At 40.8% G+C, this 16,745-nt stretch overlaps 1 long non-coding RNA gene across 1 annotated transcript; it reads right to left on the bottom strand.

The window, feature by feature from the left end:
* Positions 1–529: 529 nt before the first annotated feature.
* On the bottom strand, positions 530–15,171 carry LOC134560319 (uncharacterized). The gene is made up of 3 exons (XR_010082712.1): positions 14,400–15,171; positions 2,418–2,491; positions 530–1,046 (listed from the first exon to the last, which is right to left on the bottom strand). It is a non-coding gene; the product is annotated as an uncharacterized LOC134560319 (long non-coding RNA).
* Positions 15,172–16,745: the final 1,574 nt, after the last annotated feature.

Below are 16,745 nucleotides of genomic sequence, written 5' to 3'. Positions count from 1 at the left end.
ATGGCACTTACTTGGTTTTGTTTTTCAGAAGCAGCTAAGTGTCGCCAGCAGCCAGGTACCATTAGTTCTCCCCGTGATGGCACAATTAAAACAAATTAAGATTCTTTCAGGCTCGTTCCGCACTGAGGGGCAGGAAGGGTGGGCGGGAACGGAGCCCTCAGATTCAATGGAGGGAAAACAGCGGCGCGGTGACCACGGTCACGGGCTGGAGACATTTAACCACAATCATTTAAAGTGTTTAACGCCACAGAGATTGAAAATTTGTTCTTTTGGGCGCAACATTTCCTTTTCTCCTGCCTCTGGCCAGCGATCTTTGCCAGGCCCTGGGGAAAGGGAAAGAGTCGAGACCCGCCCGGCCTTCCTCAGGGGGGCTCAGCGCATCCCCCCCTCAGGCCTGAGGGAGTGACTGCACCGCCTTCCTCTCGGGAAACAGAGGGAAAAATCCTCCTTTCCTACAACATTATTCATGTATTGGAGAGGTGCAATCCGAGCTTAAAACGGGACGTAATTATAGAACAGTCGAACACTCTTTTTTTTTTTTTTTTTTTTTTTTTTTTTTTTAATTTGGCGTGCATTATAAAACCAGAAAACGTTGCTGGAGTGTCTCATTTGTTAAACTCAACAGTACATTATTGTGACAGTCTGAAGACTCTTTGCAGCTTGGGTGTTGGTGGGTTGTTTTGTTTTTTTAGTGTTTTCAGCTTAAGAAGACTTTCATTATAGCTCATCTAATTTGCTTTAAGCCTGTTGCAGCGATCATTTCCTGATGTGAAAAAAAAAAAGAAGCTGCTCATACAACTCCGTATGTAAGAAGCAATAAATTAAAAAAAAAATCATAAAGTAATACATGAAGATGACATAAGGAAAGGACAGGAAAGTTTTCTGTGGGAATGGTTATGGCTTTTCGGGCTGCTGCAGCAGGTGGAGCTCCGCGCCCTCGCATCGCCCGGGGCTCAGATCCCAAACCTGGAGGAGACCCGAGCACAGGGAGGCCCCGGCATTCCTGCTCCTTGCCTTGGACAACTCTCACCGTGATCTCCTCACCTCTGCAAAGAAAAATGCAGGCTCCTGAAGTATTTTTGGATTTTTTAAAAATTAAAATAATTTCTTTCAGTCAAACCCCTCTTCTGTAGACTCTAGATTTCACCCCAACAGTTCCCAAATACTTCCACTTTCTATTCTGGATAATCCTGTAAGTTAAAAATTGCTCAATTCTGACAAACCCATCCTTTTGTTAACATTATCCCTGTGTCACACACCTGTCGTCTTTGCAGATGTCATTCTGTAAGTTTTGAGATTTTTCCAATTTGTTGGTTTGTTTGTTTAAGCTGGTGAAAGAACCTGTTTCCTCTAAATTAATGAAGTTTTTTTCATTCTGGGTAACTCATTAAGTTTATATGTTGTGTCAAAAACAGCAGATTGACACACCTATTGCACTCTTCTTCCTGATAATATATCACTCAACTCAAAAGTATTATGATAACATTTGCAAACTGAATGTGTCTTGATGAAAATAAATCAGCACGGCCTCATCACAAGCCAACATTTAGTCACCCAAATGCAAGATTGACCTCAAAATTTACATTTTTTGATTTTATGGAAATCTTTAGGCAGCTTTTGTAAAGCACCACATACAGAGATGACTGCTGCAGTTCTGCAGGCAGGATTCTAAATGTTGAATTTTAAAGACAATATTCTAGCCAAGCACTCAGGAATATTTTTTCCCGTTTCCTCTTTTATTGCTGCTGCTCAATACTGACCCATCCTGCCCTCTCACTAGAAAGTGGGAACACAGAACAGACATCAGGACCAAAAGAGAATTTTCAATTAAACACAAGAGGCTCCAAGACAAAGGACGTGACAAGGAATAGACTGCAGAAAATTTAGATTTCTTTCAGAGCAACACTACTTTAGTGCTTAGGAAAAAAAAAAAAAGGAAAAAAAACACAACTAAATCTGCAACAAAGACAAGACACCTGATTTGTTATGTGCTGTGACATATCAATAATGCAAAGCACTTTGCAGTTGAGGATCTCAGTTGCCAAGGGGAGCACTTGGTAAGAGCGGCTGCAGCAGCTTCCACGCTGCTGCTCGGGTCAGAACGGCACCAGCACCCACGGAAAGGAGCCTCATCCCACTGGTTTTCCATGGCAGTTTCCATGGCAGTTTGTTTTTCCATGGCACTGTTTTCCAGTTCTAATGAGCAAGGCAGTTCCAGTCCAGTTGGGTGTCCCTCTGCACTCCAATGAACATGTTACTGTCAATGGAGATGCATCAGCCAAATGGAAGGAGACAGCTCAGGAGTCAGACAAAGGTTGTCTGCTAGTGAGAGCATGAGGAGGAAACTCAGAGTAAATAGATTCAATTTCATGTCTGTCAGGAATTTCCTCTGACACCTTAAATTAAACATTTAGCACCTTATCCCAGCTAGCAAAGGCCTTTTCTTGACTGTGATGAATTCCACAGCTCATTGTGTCTCCATGTCCTGTGCCTGGAATGGGAAATAAAACACTTCCATAAACATCCACAAAGCATTCTGATATTATGGTGATGGAAAGCACCTGTACAAAAAACCCCCCTGTTTTCATGACAAAACTATCTTGAATAGCTTGATATTGTTTATTCAATCCATTTGCTTCCATTCCTCATACTCCTGTAAGAAAACTTTTTTTTTTTAATTTTCTTGTCTCCAAGGATTATTTACTAATTCTGCAAGGTTGTTAAGTTTTGTAAAATAATTGGATCAAATTAATCATGGTTGCAATAATATTGCTATCAGTGCATTTACTCTACAGTAACTTTGAACCATTTAAGCAACTACATAATTTGATCTGCCATCTTTACAGTCTTTGTAAACTCTTTTCATTCAGATGATTTTAAAAATGTGTCCTTGGAAGTCAATACAAAGAGGGAAGGAAAAAAAGTTTCCACTTAAGTATGACATCTCTCTATACCACCTATCTTTGTCTTCTGTTTCTGTCATTTATGTGGTCTTTGGATATTGTGTCTGTAATTAGATATTTGCAACCCTCCCAAAGCCCTTTATGCACATTTTTGGTTGCTTACTGGCAATGACAATGTTGCTCAGCCTTAGCTAATGTTTTCTAGACATTTTCCCTGTACTTAAGTCAAAATTACAAATGTTCTTGCCAAATCTCCCAGAATACCAAATGTCCCAAAGCCATTTTCAATTGCCAAAAATCCATTCTACTAGAAATTAATGCAATCACTGTTAAACAGAAAAGAAGAAAACCCCATCTGCACCATAATACTGCTCATTTTCCCCTTGCTATTAGAGTTCAAAACAGATTACAAAAGTGCTGAAAAGAACCCTTCAGGCACAAAGGACACTCAGAAAGCAGAAACATCCATAAACATCTTTAAAAAATTGGTTTCTTACTTCTGCTAGTCTAACACAGGATTTCTTATTGCAGTGTTATGCTAAAAACATGAGAGTTCATGAACCAAGGCAAAAGTACCTAATAAAATTATCAGATCGATATCTGCTACAGCACAGATTCTCTATTCAATCCAAAAGCAGCAAACAAAGAAAGAACATGTTATTCTGTTTTATTTCAGAGTGAGAGCAAAGTTAATTTGAAAAAGAATTGGGGGAAGACACAGCTGGAGAGCAGAGTTTCCAGCCTCAGGAAATTCAAGGAAATGTAATTGAGAACAAATTATCTCTTTAATTACTTTTGACCAAATCAATAAGAAGCATGGAATAAAGAGCATAATGGCTGCCACCTGGTAGAGGACTAAGAACACCAAAGTTGAAAAGTAACACAAAACTAAAACACAGCCGTGGTAAGGACAATCAGAGCATTTCTCTTACCAAATTAAAAAAATAGAAAGAAAGAAAGAAAAAAAAGAAGTGTGAAGGGTATTAGCTCAATAAACAAACAGTGCCTGCAGATTGCAGAACTTAATGGTTGTTTTTGGCCACTTTTCACTCTTCTCAGCTGTGAAGACTGTTAAGGTTTCACTATGTTGTCCCAAAATATCCCATCATTACTCAGGAATCAGAAAGAAGAATCCCCAAGACCTCTCCTTTCCTCCTGAATCTCTATTACTTCTCCCATGCTGCCTTTTATTTACTAAACCCCAATGTAGGAATTCTTTGCTGTTTGAGTTTAAGGCAAGCACTTATTCCTGTCAGTGTGTTAATAAACCAGAGCAAGATCTTACCTCTCCCTTGGCTTGGTTCCCGGGTCTGAGCAGGAGTACTCACACCCAGAGGCCGTGTGTGTGCAGCCAAGCAGGGCTGGAGGGGACACAGTCCTCTGGCAAGGCAGAGATGGAGGGGCTGCACTGGCATCCAGCAGCAATGAGGACTCCCTCCTTGAATAATTAATTAATAATACACAGTCCCCATTCCCACAGCAGTTTATCAGTTCAGCACCTTTAGGACATGAATCCTCACGGCAGCAGTGTGGCATTATCCTCTTTGTCTGAAGAATGAGGGTGGAACAGGACAAGTGCCTTGTCCCGGCTATTCCAAGCAGGGCAGTGAACCCAAACCCTCCATCTCGGCATGGAAGCCCTGGATCCCCTCACACAGCCTGACTGAATGTTCCAGCATTTGTCACTGTCACAGAGGAACGTGTGAGGAGGCAAACTGCTGAACCTCCTCCTCTCTCCTCAACCACGTTTTAGTTTAACATTCCACAACTGTTCTTCATGTGGCTGCTGGGCACTGGGGTTAAAGCAGATTTCAGATATGCTGTCGACACCTCGCCCTCTGCCTTTTTCTCTTTCTTATCCTCACTCCTCGAGGACCTTAAGATCTTCAATGTTTCAAACAGTTTCTTTAAAAGTCTTGGCACCTATATGTGAGCAGGAAAATGTGTTCATTTTATGGGCTGAGTAAATGAAATTTCACTCTGATGTGACCTTTGCTTGGATTTTTTCTTGGAGGGAAGCAGCGTGGTCATTTTCCATCTCCAGAATCCTGCATCAACATTCACAGCACACATACTGGGATGGCTGGCTCAGCTGATCTGTTCACCAGCTCCTCACGAGGTGTCTGACAGTGATCATCTGCTTTATCCCCTCCACAGTACAGCTGTGAGATGAAATTCTAGCAGAAACTAAATTTTACAGCACCAACAAAGTAGCATCAAGCTGGTCTGTAACTGAGCACCAACTTTTACAGGTCCTTCACATACGGATCAAAACTGCTAATGGAGCATCTTTGTTGTCTAAAACCACTGTCACATTAGCCATAATTTCAAAATAATTGAAAATTTGAAATTACCAAGACAATTTTTTCCTCTAGGAGTTACAGTGTAGTATATGTAGTATAAAACATCTTACCATTTTTGCATAGGTCTTACTAAAGTGCAGACATGCCTAAAATGTTATTAATTTTTCAGTGGAACAGAGCTGACTTCTAATACAAGTACCATCCTTGGCCCAGAAAAATCCCCTCAGAAAGATGAACTACTTCCTATTTCACTGTCAGACATACAATGGAAAAAAAATATCCAAGTGCCAACACAATGCAGACAATGCAGTGAGATGTGCTATGTAGCCTGAGGTGAAAGAAAGGGGCTTTGGAGTCCTTTTTCCTGTAAGCTGCTGTATCCCACTTAGCGAGTAAATGGATTTCTGGCCAAAGCCATTGTCATCACTGAGCCCATTCCCACAGAAAAGCATTCCCTGAGAGGTCCTGGGAGCAACCATGAACCACCTCACTGGTTTTGTCCATAAATAGAAAAACTCATTCTGCAAACAGAAATGAACATTTTTCATAAGAACTAAAAAATCGTTTTAACCCCCAACAACAAAGAAAAACATATTAAAAAGATACAATGACAGGCTTCCTGGAATAACTGTCTCAAACAACAGCTGGCCAAGTATGACAAATTCATACAGAAGAAAGAGATGGCTGTGCTTTGTAACAGACATTATTTCAAACTCAGATCTCAGAACTCCCGTGATCCAAAGAAAAGGTTTTTTTAGTTTGCCTAGGGGCAGAAAAACCATTGGTAGAATGAACAACTAATTATGGTTAAATTCACCTCTGGAAGGAACTGGGGGTGCAAAACCAGCCCTGTAAGCAGAACACACATCCTTTTAAAAGGATGCAGTTTTCTCATCACATCCAGATAGACAATATCCTGATGCACAAATTACAGGGTCTCTCCTTGAAGAACACAGGCAGATGAATCAGAATCTCTCAGCAGATTGGCAAATACAAAATTTGTTTGCTGTTACTCTGCATGCGGTGATATACCTAAGGTCAGACTGCAACCCTCCATATGGAAGAGTTAGACAACAAGAATAATGTAGTAGGATCATTACAGAATTTATCAAATTATGTTTTGTCTATCAAAACTTCAAGTTCTACATTTATTTTTCACACTGTCTAATCTTTCTGAGATTCTAAACCTATTTCAAAAACTCAGATGATTGAGTTTGTATAATGAGAAATTTAATGACCTGTAAAGTGAGTGCATCTGCCAGCCCTAAAAAAGTCATCTTTTTACCACATGCACATCACAATATGGGACTGATGGTTCCACTGTTACTTTTCCAGGCATCCACTCCTGTTGCCTCCTTAAAACAAACGTACATTTTGGAATGTAAGTTGAAGACTAAGAATATGAAAATGTTAAAATATTTCTTACAATATTTTTCCAATAACACTTGGTAGAGAAATATTCACATTCTCCAAGTAAACTGAAAATAGAGAGTTTGCAAACAAAAAGATAAGCAAATTCTGAGCCACTGTTTAGTCTCACTCAAGCATATTTCTGTCAAAGGGTCAAACTCTGTGCTGGAATAAAAATCCTGATTGAATATGTATTTTGACAGGGATGAAAATGATCCATATTGCAACAGCAGAATGAGTGTGTATCCAAAGACTGGCTGGCACCAACTCCATCCACAGTAAACATGAGACAGATGAACATGTCAAGAAAAAGATCTTAGTGGCTACATTTTATGCAAGATTACAGAGCACCCTTTAATCCTGATACAAACTCCAAATCACCCTTTATAGCTGTGCATACAGAATGTGCTTTAAATGTAATACGCAGAACACAATTTAAATGTAACATACAGAACTCAAAATGACCTCTCTTTATTATGCGTTTGTCATTTATATTAAAACTTCAGCATTCAAGCACACACATCCAGGCTGGACATCAGTTTATATTCGTTAACATTCTGGCCTAGACTTGTTTGGTTTACTGCAAACAAAGCCCTATCTGTGACTTTAAAAAATATTAGTATTTAGGTACTACCCCACACTCCTCTCAAGTGATGCTCAGTGCAAACTGCTGATGTTCTGACACGTAAATAAGGGAATAAGCCCCAATCAAAGGCGCCTTTCTGAAGGACAGCTACTCTGAGCAGCAGTTTGTGATGGCCCTGCCAGCTGCACACACAGCCTGCCTTGCATCTGTGGCCCATTCTCTGTGAGCATTGCCTTTGTTTTCATTTCCTAGTTTGTGTCCCGTTAGTTTTAAGGCTGGATGTCACACTGCCATTAAATCAGTGTTTTCGAGCAGCGCTGGCTCCCAGCTGACCTCAGAGCAAAGGCACAAAGACTTGAATTCTCTCCACTTTCTCTGGCAAGCCAGGGGTGCTGAGAGCCTCCAGCTCACACAGCAAACTTGCTCTGACTCACCACACACCAACCCAGATCTCACACAGATAATCAAAACGAGCATTAATTTACGAGAACAGCTCAAAGTGGAAATACCTGAAGGGAAAAAATTACATACACAATATTTCACTGAGAGCAGCTTCTCAAAAGGGAAGGATTCGAACATTTCTGATGAGCTAATGGAAACAGCAAAGTGATTGTTTGGAAAAGGTTTCTAGGGGGTTGGTTTGGGGGGTTTTTTTACATGTTTTTATCTTCTTTCATTAAGAGATGAAGCAAGCTCACTATCAGCAAAAGTGATTTCTGACCATCAGACAACAAAGCTAAATGAATTTTGTGCTTCTGAGCTTTTAAAAGAGTCAGAAAAAAAATAAAACCAGAGCTTTCATCTGATGAACCTGGACAGGGATCACTAGGATCCTGCCAAGGTTTAATTTCTCATTTTTCATGGATTAACATCATTGTTTATATAGTTCAGGCTGTTGCATAGTGACACAGGCTCTAAACTGGGTGACAAGAAACAAACCCAACCAAACAAATAACAATTCCAAGATGCAGCAATGCCTCTGATGGGTGTTTAGAATGAGCTTATTTTACAGAAATCCACCTCTGAGTTTCCCCAACAATGGCAGCAGTTGTGGAGCAGAGCTTGGGGGGACGAGGAGCCTCTGGTGATGTACAGCTGCCTGCACAGAGGAGTCAGCTCCCTGGACTGTGATGAGCAATTTGTCTCACAGCTTTGATCCACTGTCACTTTAGCTGACACTGACTGCAGGAATTAATTTCTAACATTTCAGGGTAACCTAGTAAAAAAAAAAAAAATGAAAGCAGTGTGTGGTAGATATCTGTAGATAACCTATCACTTGCTGCAGGTGTTGACAGCAAAATTAAATATCTCCTGTTACAGCACAAAAGCTCTCAATTTCTTGAGCACATAAATACATAACCCTACCCAAGGCAAAGTATCAACAAAGTAAAGCAGCATAAAGGACAAAATATTTTAACCATATGCTATAATACTGTGTTGGTCCTATGTATGTGAGAGGCTTCCTGAGTGGAAGAACAGATCCTTTATTTCAACTCTCTGCCCATGCAAAAGGACATCAGTTCCATCACAATGGAGTTGGACCAGAATATGTTTGGGGTTTAATTACAAGACAGTTGCTATAGAGCTTTAATTATCTTGTTAATGTGATAAGTGCACTGCATGAAAGCCATAAATATTTCTCACTCTGGCTGAACTGATCAACACGAAATAGAGCAGCAAATACTGGCTTTGGAAGTCATTTAGGAAGGGAATATAAACCCTTGTTAAATTCAGCCCTACTGTTACACTATCATTATGCTGCAGATGGATCACAAACCCTCTATTTCAGCATGTTTTGGGCAAAAATCATTGTCATTAGTGAATTGACACTGAGTTGTGGCTTCAGGCTGTCATGCTTGGCCATCATGAACCAAAGGCAGTCACACCATTCCTCACCAGCCAGTGAACATGCTGAGGTCGTGACACCTGCTGGAAGATACTGATCCTAAGAGCTCTCAGTGAGCAACCTCTGGTCCTTTCCTGGTTCCTATTCCCCTGTATCCAGGCAGGAGGTGACAGGAGAGGAAGACTGCTGGCCCACAAATACACAAGCTGAATTTGTCCACAATTCAACCAACAATTGCATGTAAAAGTCTTATTCTAACAGTGTCAGACAGGACAGGTTTGACCTCCTGCCATTAACTCCCCCCTCATAAAGGTAAAAGTTTGTTCTTTAGTTTTAGGCCCTAGTTGTGAGATAACTTCATTTATTCTTAAATAAATAGCTCCCCAAAAAGAAGGGGAAACAATGAGTCCTGAGGATCAATTGTTATCTGTTAAAGCTGTAAGTCTTCCTCTATCTGAACTGGGAACTATCAGGTTCAAGGGGGTAGAAGCACTAAAGAACAGCTTTGAGGGAGAGGGAAGAATCAACTGAGAGCAGAAGTCAAAACCACTGGGTTCCTGAAGCACTGGAAAGGAAAAGTGACAAACATGGGGACTAAATGATGCCACCTGGAGAGATGAGGATCTCAGCATGGCAGACAAATGAAGCTCTATAATCACTGTTGTACCTGCAGGGGAGAAATGAACCACCAAGGCCAAAACTACTGAAGTAAATACACTTCAGACTGAAGGACTGTAGTCCAAGGGCTGCTCTAACAGATGAAGAATGATATGATTTCACCCTCCCAGCAGTGCCACAGGCCTTAGCTCAAGGCCAAAGACACAGCAGAGAGCACACAGTGACCAGCCTTGGCTTCAGTGGGTTCTGGAACCTACTGCAACCTGACTTGAATTGCAGAAGAGGAAATATTACAAATAAGCCTATCAGCTTTGCAATCTCTTTATTTCAAACACATGGGTTGTTATATGCAGCCTGATGTAACACAGCTAGAATGTGCCTTTTATGAGTAAGGAAAGTTAGGAAAAAGAGCAATTCTTCTGAAGAGAAGATTTTTAATGGGTGCAGTGTATGAATGAGCCATTATGAATTTAAATATGTGGTATCAGCTTTATGAAGCATCTTTTAACCCTTAAATGAAATTTACTAGGTGTGAATGAAGTGAAATGCTCACACACCAAAATCTAGCAGTATTTCTCTTGGAGAACTGTGCTTTACTCCACGATCACTGCTCTGAGGTTGATAGACAGGCATATGAAATATCTCGGTCCTCCACGCCAAGAAGGATTGTGGAATCTGTCCTTTCTGCCCATGAGATTAGCAGAGAGGATGCCTAAACCTTTTAGCAGCAAGTCATTGAGGAATTAAAGTTAAAACCTCCCTCTTAATGCACCAGAAAAAACAGGTCCAGGCCATAGTACTTGGAACCACGTCACAGCCCAGATTTCACAATCAACACAAAGCAACTCCTTCAAAATGGATAAAATGCACAGCAGTGTTAAACCCCCATTCCCTGTACCCTGCTTTTGAGCTCTTAACATACAGAATAAGTTACAGCGCCTAATTAGCTTGACTATTGCCCCCTTAAAATACTTTCTATCTTAGCTCCCCTTCTGTGCAAACAGCATAATGTTAATTTAATGGAAAGGTCACATTATACTACAAGGAAGGGAGTGACATTCCAGCATGTCCTTCTCTCCGTGCTCACAATCCTCCCCCTACTGCTGCTGTACATGCAAGGCATTTTCTTGTAAACATTTCATAAATAATGAGAAACCATCTATCCAGGGAAAGTGCTGCCTTCTACCACTTGCTGTTGCACATCATTCTGCAGTCTCAAGGAAAGTGAAACACCGCCCACTTGATTGTAAAATGGTTTTCCCTCTGCAAGCCAAACTCAAGATTTAATTATTATGCTTTCCCTGTAACTCCTGAACACCTTCATTCACTTTGTCTGCACAAGGAAATATTCCAATCCAAGAACGGGTTTCAAAGTTCTTGAATGTGGAGCAAGTTACTCTGAAACTCATTTCCTTTATGGGGGGAGTGATTCCTGGTCTGCCATGCAGTGGGGGGAATTAGCAAGGTGTCCTGGCTAAACTTCACCTTGCTTCAGCTGCCGTCTGCTCACTGAATATCACCTCTCCTTTTCAGCTGGATCCATCATTCTTCATCATTTTCTACCCTGCTCTCTCGGGTAGCTTTGCTCTGCTCTGCTGGCCCCAGTTAACCAGGGATTGCTGATGTGACCTCTGCATTCGGCCTGCAAGGTGCTTTTGGCATCATCTGGGGCAAAACTGATCTGTGAATATAAGATTCTTCCTAGAAACCATCAGAACCCAACTTCTATCTACAAATCTAGTCCTGCATTTCTCCATCAGTTCTGCTTATTTTTCTTGGAATAAAAGTTTCCACACTGATCATCTTCCCCTGCCTCTAATTAAACAGTTATCATTTCCTGCTAGTGATCACACAACAGGTTCTAAGTTCTGTGTATGCAAAAGAGCTCAGCTTTCCCTCCTGAAACATTTCCTTAACATTTCAGCTATGCACACATTCATTCCAGACATAATTCCACTGAACATGACATTAGAGAAATCCACCAGTGTCTGGTAAGATCAGCATTAACATTCCTTTGTGCTGAGTGACACAAAGGAACCAGAAGCTCATCCATAAATTACCAAGTGTTAACCTCACTGTCCAGTGCAAGTCCTAAGCTGAGCCTACCCAGAAAGAGGAGCTACCATTTATTTCTTACATAGAACTTCTAGTCAAATATGAAAGGGTTTTTTCCCATTCTCACCCAAAAATAGCCATTCCATGCAGTGTTTAAAGTTACCAAAAGTAATTTTTAGCTGCCACACTGCAGCAGATTCTCCAAATACAAGGAATAGTTTATTGCCTTCATTATCTGAACTACAGAGTATTTGTATGCTCCATTTCAGAGAAACAGGCACTAAACCTGTTAGAAATCCAGTATTTTGAATATTCACTGCTCAGAGTAACCTTTGCAGTGCACTTCCCTCCTGCCCCAGGCAGGATATTGCAGCTCAACTCCCAAAGCCAGGTGAGCTCTGAGGACAGCTCAGCTTTAATCACAGCAGTTAATGCACCATGACTGGACCAGCAGCCTGACATTTGGCAAGTTTACTGAAACCTTCATAACAATGCATTATTACATTTGATATGCCTCCCTTAATTCATTATGGAAGCAGCCTTTAGGAACAGAAATTGAACTTTTGGAATTGATTAGACTCTTTCGAGCTTTAATAGCACAGATATTGTGTGGTCCTTCCTGGGTAGCTGCTGTTTCACAAATATGTCAAACTAATTTTATTTTTATAGAACATAACATTTTCACCTTGTTAGGCTCAGGTCAGGAGTACTACCTTGCATTTAATATTCATGTTAGACAGTAAAACTAACACTCTTAACCAATTAAAAAAGGCCCATTCTTAAAACCTTAGTTCCATAAGCATGAGACCAATCTCAGGTCTGATTTTATCACCATTTCTGTTTCACACTCTAAAAGACAAAGCAAAACATTTGCAGAAAAAGCCAAGAGCTCAGAATCACAAAGCTTTTTGCTATAATACCAGTTTTGCCCTTTCCATATGCAATTACCTAAAGATAATTCACTTTTCTAAGTCATTTTGTGTGCAAGTACAAGAAAGGCAATGACTGCCAGTCTCACAAGGCCATGAAGAAAAACATTTCAACAAAACTCTCAGTACATGAGTGCTTAAATGTTATGGTTAACAGTAATAGAACCAACTACTTCAGCACTGAAGGACTGCTGCTCTTCTAAAACAGCCAAGAATTTCTAATCCAGGCTGACTACAGTGGCAGAGTAGATCACAGTTCAGAATAAATTATAAAATTCAGAGATTCTCCACCACCAGCTTCACTATGCCTGCTAAGTAATCTCAGATACTTGGCTGCCAGTGTTGTTATTCTCTTGTTAGAATTACTGCAGTATGATGTCATATTTCCCCATTTTGTCCATGCATGTGTGCAAATAAGAATTTTAGTTCCTCAGATACAGTGTCACCGACACTTTCCAATTTTTTATTAAGGCTTTTTGAAAATTAAGCCCAAGTTAGAAGAAATACATTTATGGTTCAGGCTATCCAATGAGCTAAATTAATAAAACTGACATTAGCCAGTGTACAGTCTAACAGCCTAATGTAAAATTTGTTGAAAGGGACAGAAAGCTCTCTGCCATTAAACTTAAACTCATATCCAAGTTTGTTGACATATATCTAAAATTGAACTTTTCTTCTTGCATCATTCTCTCTCTTCCCCTTCTATGACCACCTCACTTCACAGCTTCTGTTTATCTTTCATTCCACTCCTCCTTTTACCGTCACAAACCAAACTGCTGCAGACCACCAGTTCTCTCACCTAAAGATAAACTGTTTCTTTTATTGCACTGCCAAATTATCCACATCTGCCTGGTCACCACATCCCAATACACCCTCACACCTCCTGCATTCAGGCTTACTAACATTCAATAGCAGCACATAAAAGCAGAAATACAGCGGCACTTTATGGTTACATTGCAAATGTCTGGTGGATCAATGCCTCTTGGATGGGGGAGAAGGAAATCATATAGGAGAGGGAGCCCAGGCCATTAGGCTGTTTATTTCCAAAACAAAATTTTCCAAAAAAAACACCCCAAACAACCTCCTAGTTCATCTTCTCCAACAAGAAACACATCTTTTACTATTTTAAAACAGGAAAAGTAGTGTAGTGTTGCCCTTGCTAATACAGTTAAAGGTGACAGGAGACAGTTAAAAATAACACTTGAGCAACTCATTCTGTTTGCTGGAAACCACATTCCCCATCAAACATGTACAGCCAGGGCTCCACTGGCTTGCTGAGAGCTGGAAGTGCACATCAGTTTTCATTGTGAGAAGTGAAGCAGAGACATCACCTCAAATGGAGATTGAGCATGAATCCTGTCCTGCCTGGGGTTACCAGCTGGCACACAAGTTATGGATGGAGCTTGTAGGAAAAGCCATTGGTGCAACACCCACAGCTCGTTCTGCCCACAAACACTGAGCAGAGCAGCTGCTTCCTTGTCCCTTCACTTCAGAAAGGAAAAAAACCCCAAACAGCTCACCACTTGTTAATACCAAAAGAAAAAAAATAAAAAAATAAAACACCAAACCCAAAGAAACAAACCCCAAACAATAAGAAAATCACAACATACTTTTGTCCCCCGCTCAAAATAAAACCAAACAAAACAGAAAAGGAAACCAGAGAAGGTTAGGCAAAGAAAAACTATCTGCAAAATCCACCTATGGTAATGAGGGACAAGAAATCTCCATGGAAACCTAAGTCAGGCATACCTGTGTCCCCTCCGCACGGCAGAGCTTGCAGAGGGAGGCTTCACACACCGTGACAAAGCCTTTCTGACATTCCAGGTCCCTCACAGGCACCAAACCATGCACCCTTTCACTGCTGTACAGGCAGTGAGAGTCCCTCCTTCACTGTGACACCACCAGCTCTGAATTTGTAACCACACACAGTGCCAGTGTGCTCGCAGCTGCTTTTTTTGTTTTACATACTCCAAACTCACCATCACTAACAGGTTTAGGCAACAGCGAGGTGAGAAACTGCAGACAATTGACAAAGGGCAGTTTTCCAGCTACTGACTTTTCTTGCACTCGGGAAATTTATTTTGTTCATGCTCTGCAAGATTGTGCAAGCCATGACACAACCATGGGATAAAACAAACCTGTTTTGCAGATGCTTTTAGTTTTTGCACTGGTCCATGTGGAAGGCACATGCAGCAATCAGAGCTTCTAAGAAAAAAACCAAACCCACACAATTATGCACGAGTTCTCTTTCTTCATTCCCAATTCTTCATCAGAAATGCAGAAGGACAAACAAGATAAACTTGGATGGCTGGGGAAGCTGAAAGCATGACTCTTACTGCTACAGTCTCTTCTGTACACTCCCTGTTTTGTCTTGTTCCCTTCATTGTGTCCAAAACACCAGCCCATACTAACACTGGAATTCTTGAGCTGACAGGTTGTCACATGAGGAGCCTGGCAAAATAGTACAGCAAGAAAAAATAAAAACCCAAACCAAACAGCCTTAGATCAAATATAAATTAACCCCTGCAAACAAAACACATCTCAAAATTGTCACTTCCATGCTGCCAATATGCATTATTTTAATTGTTAAAAAGATACACGAATGTTACTAATGAAGATTTTGAGACCGCCTCTAGCAAACAGTGGAAAGATGTGGAAAGGCCCAGTTTCACCTGCTAGGAAACTACAAAAATACCCCAACAGGTACTTGAATCTGAACATCTCACCATATTTGTATCTACCTCATACAGCTAACACAGAAATATACTCTAGAAAGTATTTTGTGCCTTTCCACTTCCAGGGACAGTTGAGTAGTTTATGGAAGGAAATACTGGGTTATCCTTTCTCAACAGCATTTTGTTGAAACTTCATGTTCTTTAAATAGGAAGTTTCAGGATATGTCTGAAGCTGGGATGTTTTTTGTTTGTTTTTTAAATGACTTAGACACTTCCCAGATACAGGGAGGAGACCTGTGCTGATCAGTGACCACGTACTGGTTCTCAATTCAGAAAGGATTAGGAATGTCACCACACCAGTGTAGTCTGGCCAGACCAGTTTCTCCATTTTGGAGAACATAGGAAGACCATCCAATACCAATATTTTCCTGCTGCTCCCAGAGCAATAAGAAATTAGGAGTAACCCTCACATATGAGAGATGGCAGGAAAAAAAGGTCTCTGTATTAAAAGTTCTGCCTTGAAATACATGTTTTTTGTCTTCTAGAAAGCAAGGTTTTAAATTGGAAACACTGACAGATCTCTAACTGCAGCAATAACAAATAACATCAGTGTAATTTCTCTTGAAAGAAATTGCTCTGCTTTCTCATCCAGTTTCCAGCTTAAAACCTTTCATTGCTGAAGCTGTTGTCAATCTTATCTAGTGACCCATTTACCCAAAGCACAGAATTACAGAACACAATATTATGACAAGTACAGAGCTGACTTTGACACTAATAACACTCAAGATTTTGTGGACTCGGATTGTTTTTAGTGCCTGGTCAGAAAGGCCACCTTCCTTCCAATGCAGAAAGTCAACAATCCACCTCAGAGGTTTTGCAAATGAATTTGTCATGGCAATTAAGGGGAAGAATCTATCTAGCCATGATAAAAGGTGACTGACAACACCGTGCACCGCTACATTACAGAATAAGAGAGAGACCTTTAACACATTGTTCTGAACACTTAGGAAATCAAAAATACAGTCTGGAGAGCTACATTCTGTGACTTCCAATGAATCAGTGGTGTCTGCAATGCACACCCAACCTCTGAGCGGGGAACAAACCTCAGACTGAACCAGGTAACTTCCAGTGATCTGTAACAGGGGACTGAGGGGCTCCGTCTCACGTGGACTGACATCAGCTGATTTTAACCCAAGGACTCCCCTCCCCAACAAGGTTTGGAAAATAGAAGAACCAAAAATCAACTTGGAAGATGCCTGGGGTATCAGTTCTGGTTAAAAAACATGATCTGTCCAACTCCCCAGGATTCTCCTGGAGAACAGAGTGGCAGGGAGCAAACAGAGAGGAGCCACCACATGGGCAGTCTAAACCATGAGGGTCGCAAAATCCACATCAGTGTGAAAAACTCCACCCTGCCTGG

The sequence above is a fragment of the Prinia subflava genome, chromosome 19 (genome assembly GCF_021018805.1).
Source record: "Prinia subflava isolate CZ2003 ecotype Zambia chromosome 19, Cam_Psub_1.2, whole genome shotgun sequence".
Classification (NCBI taxonomy): Eukaryota; Metazoa; Chordata; class Aves; order Passeriformes; family Cisticolidae; genus Prinia; species Prinia subflava.
Note: the sequence above shows the minus strand (reverse complement) of the source record. Positions and strands in the feature narration are given on the sequence as shown.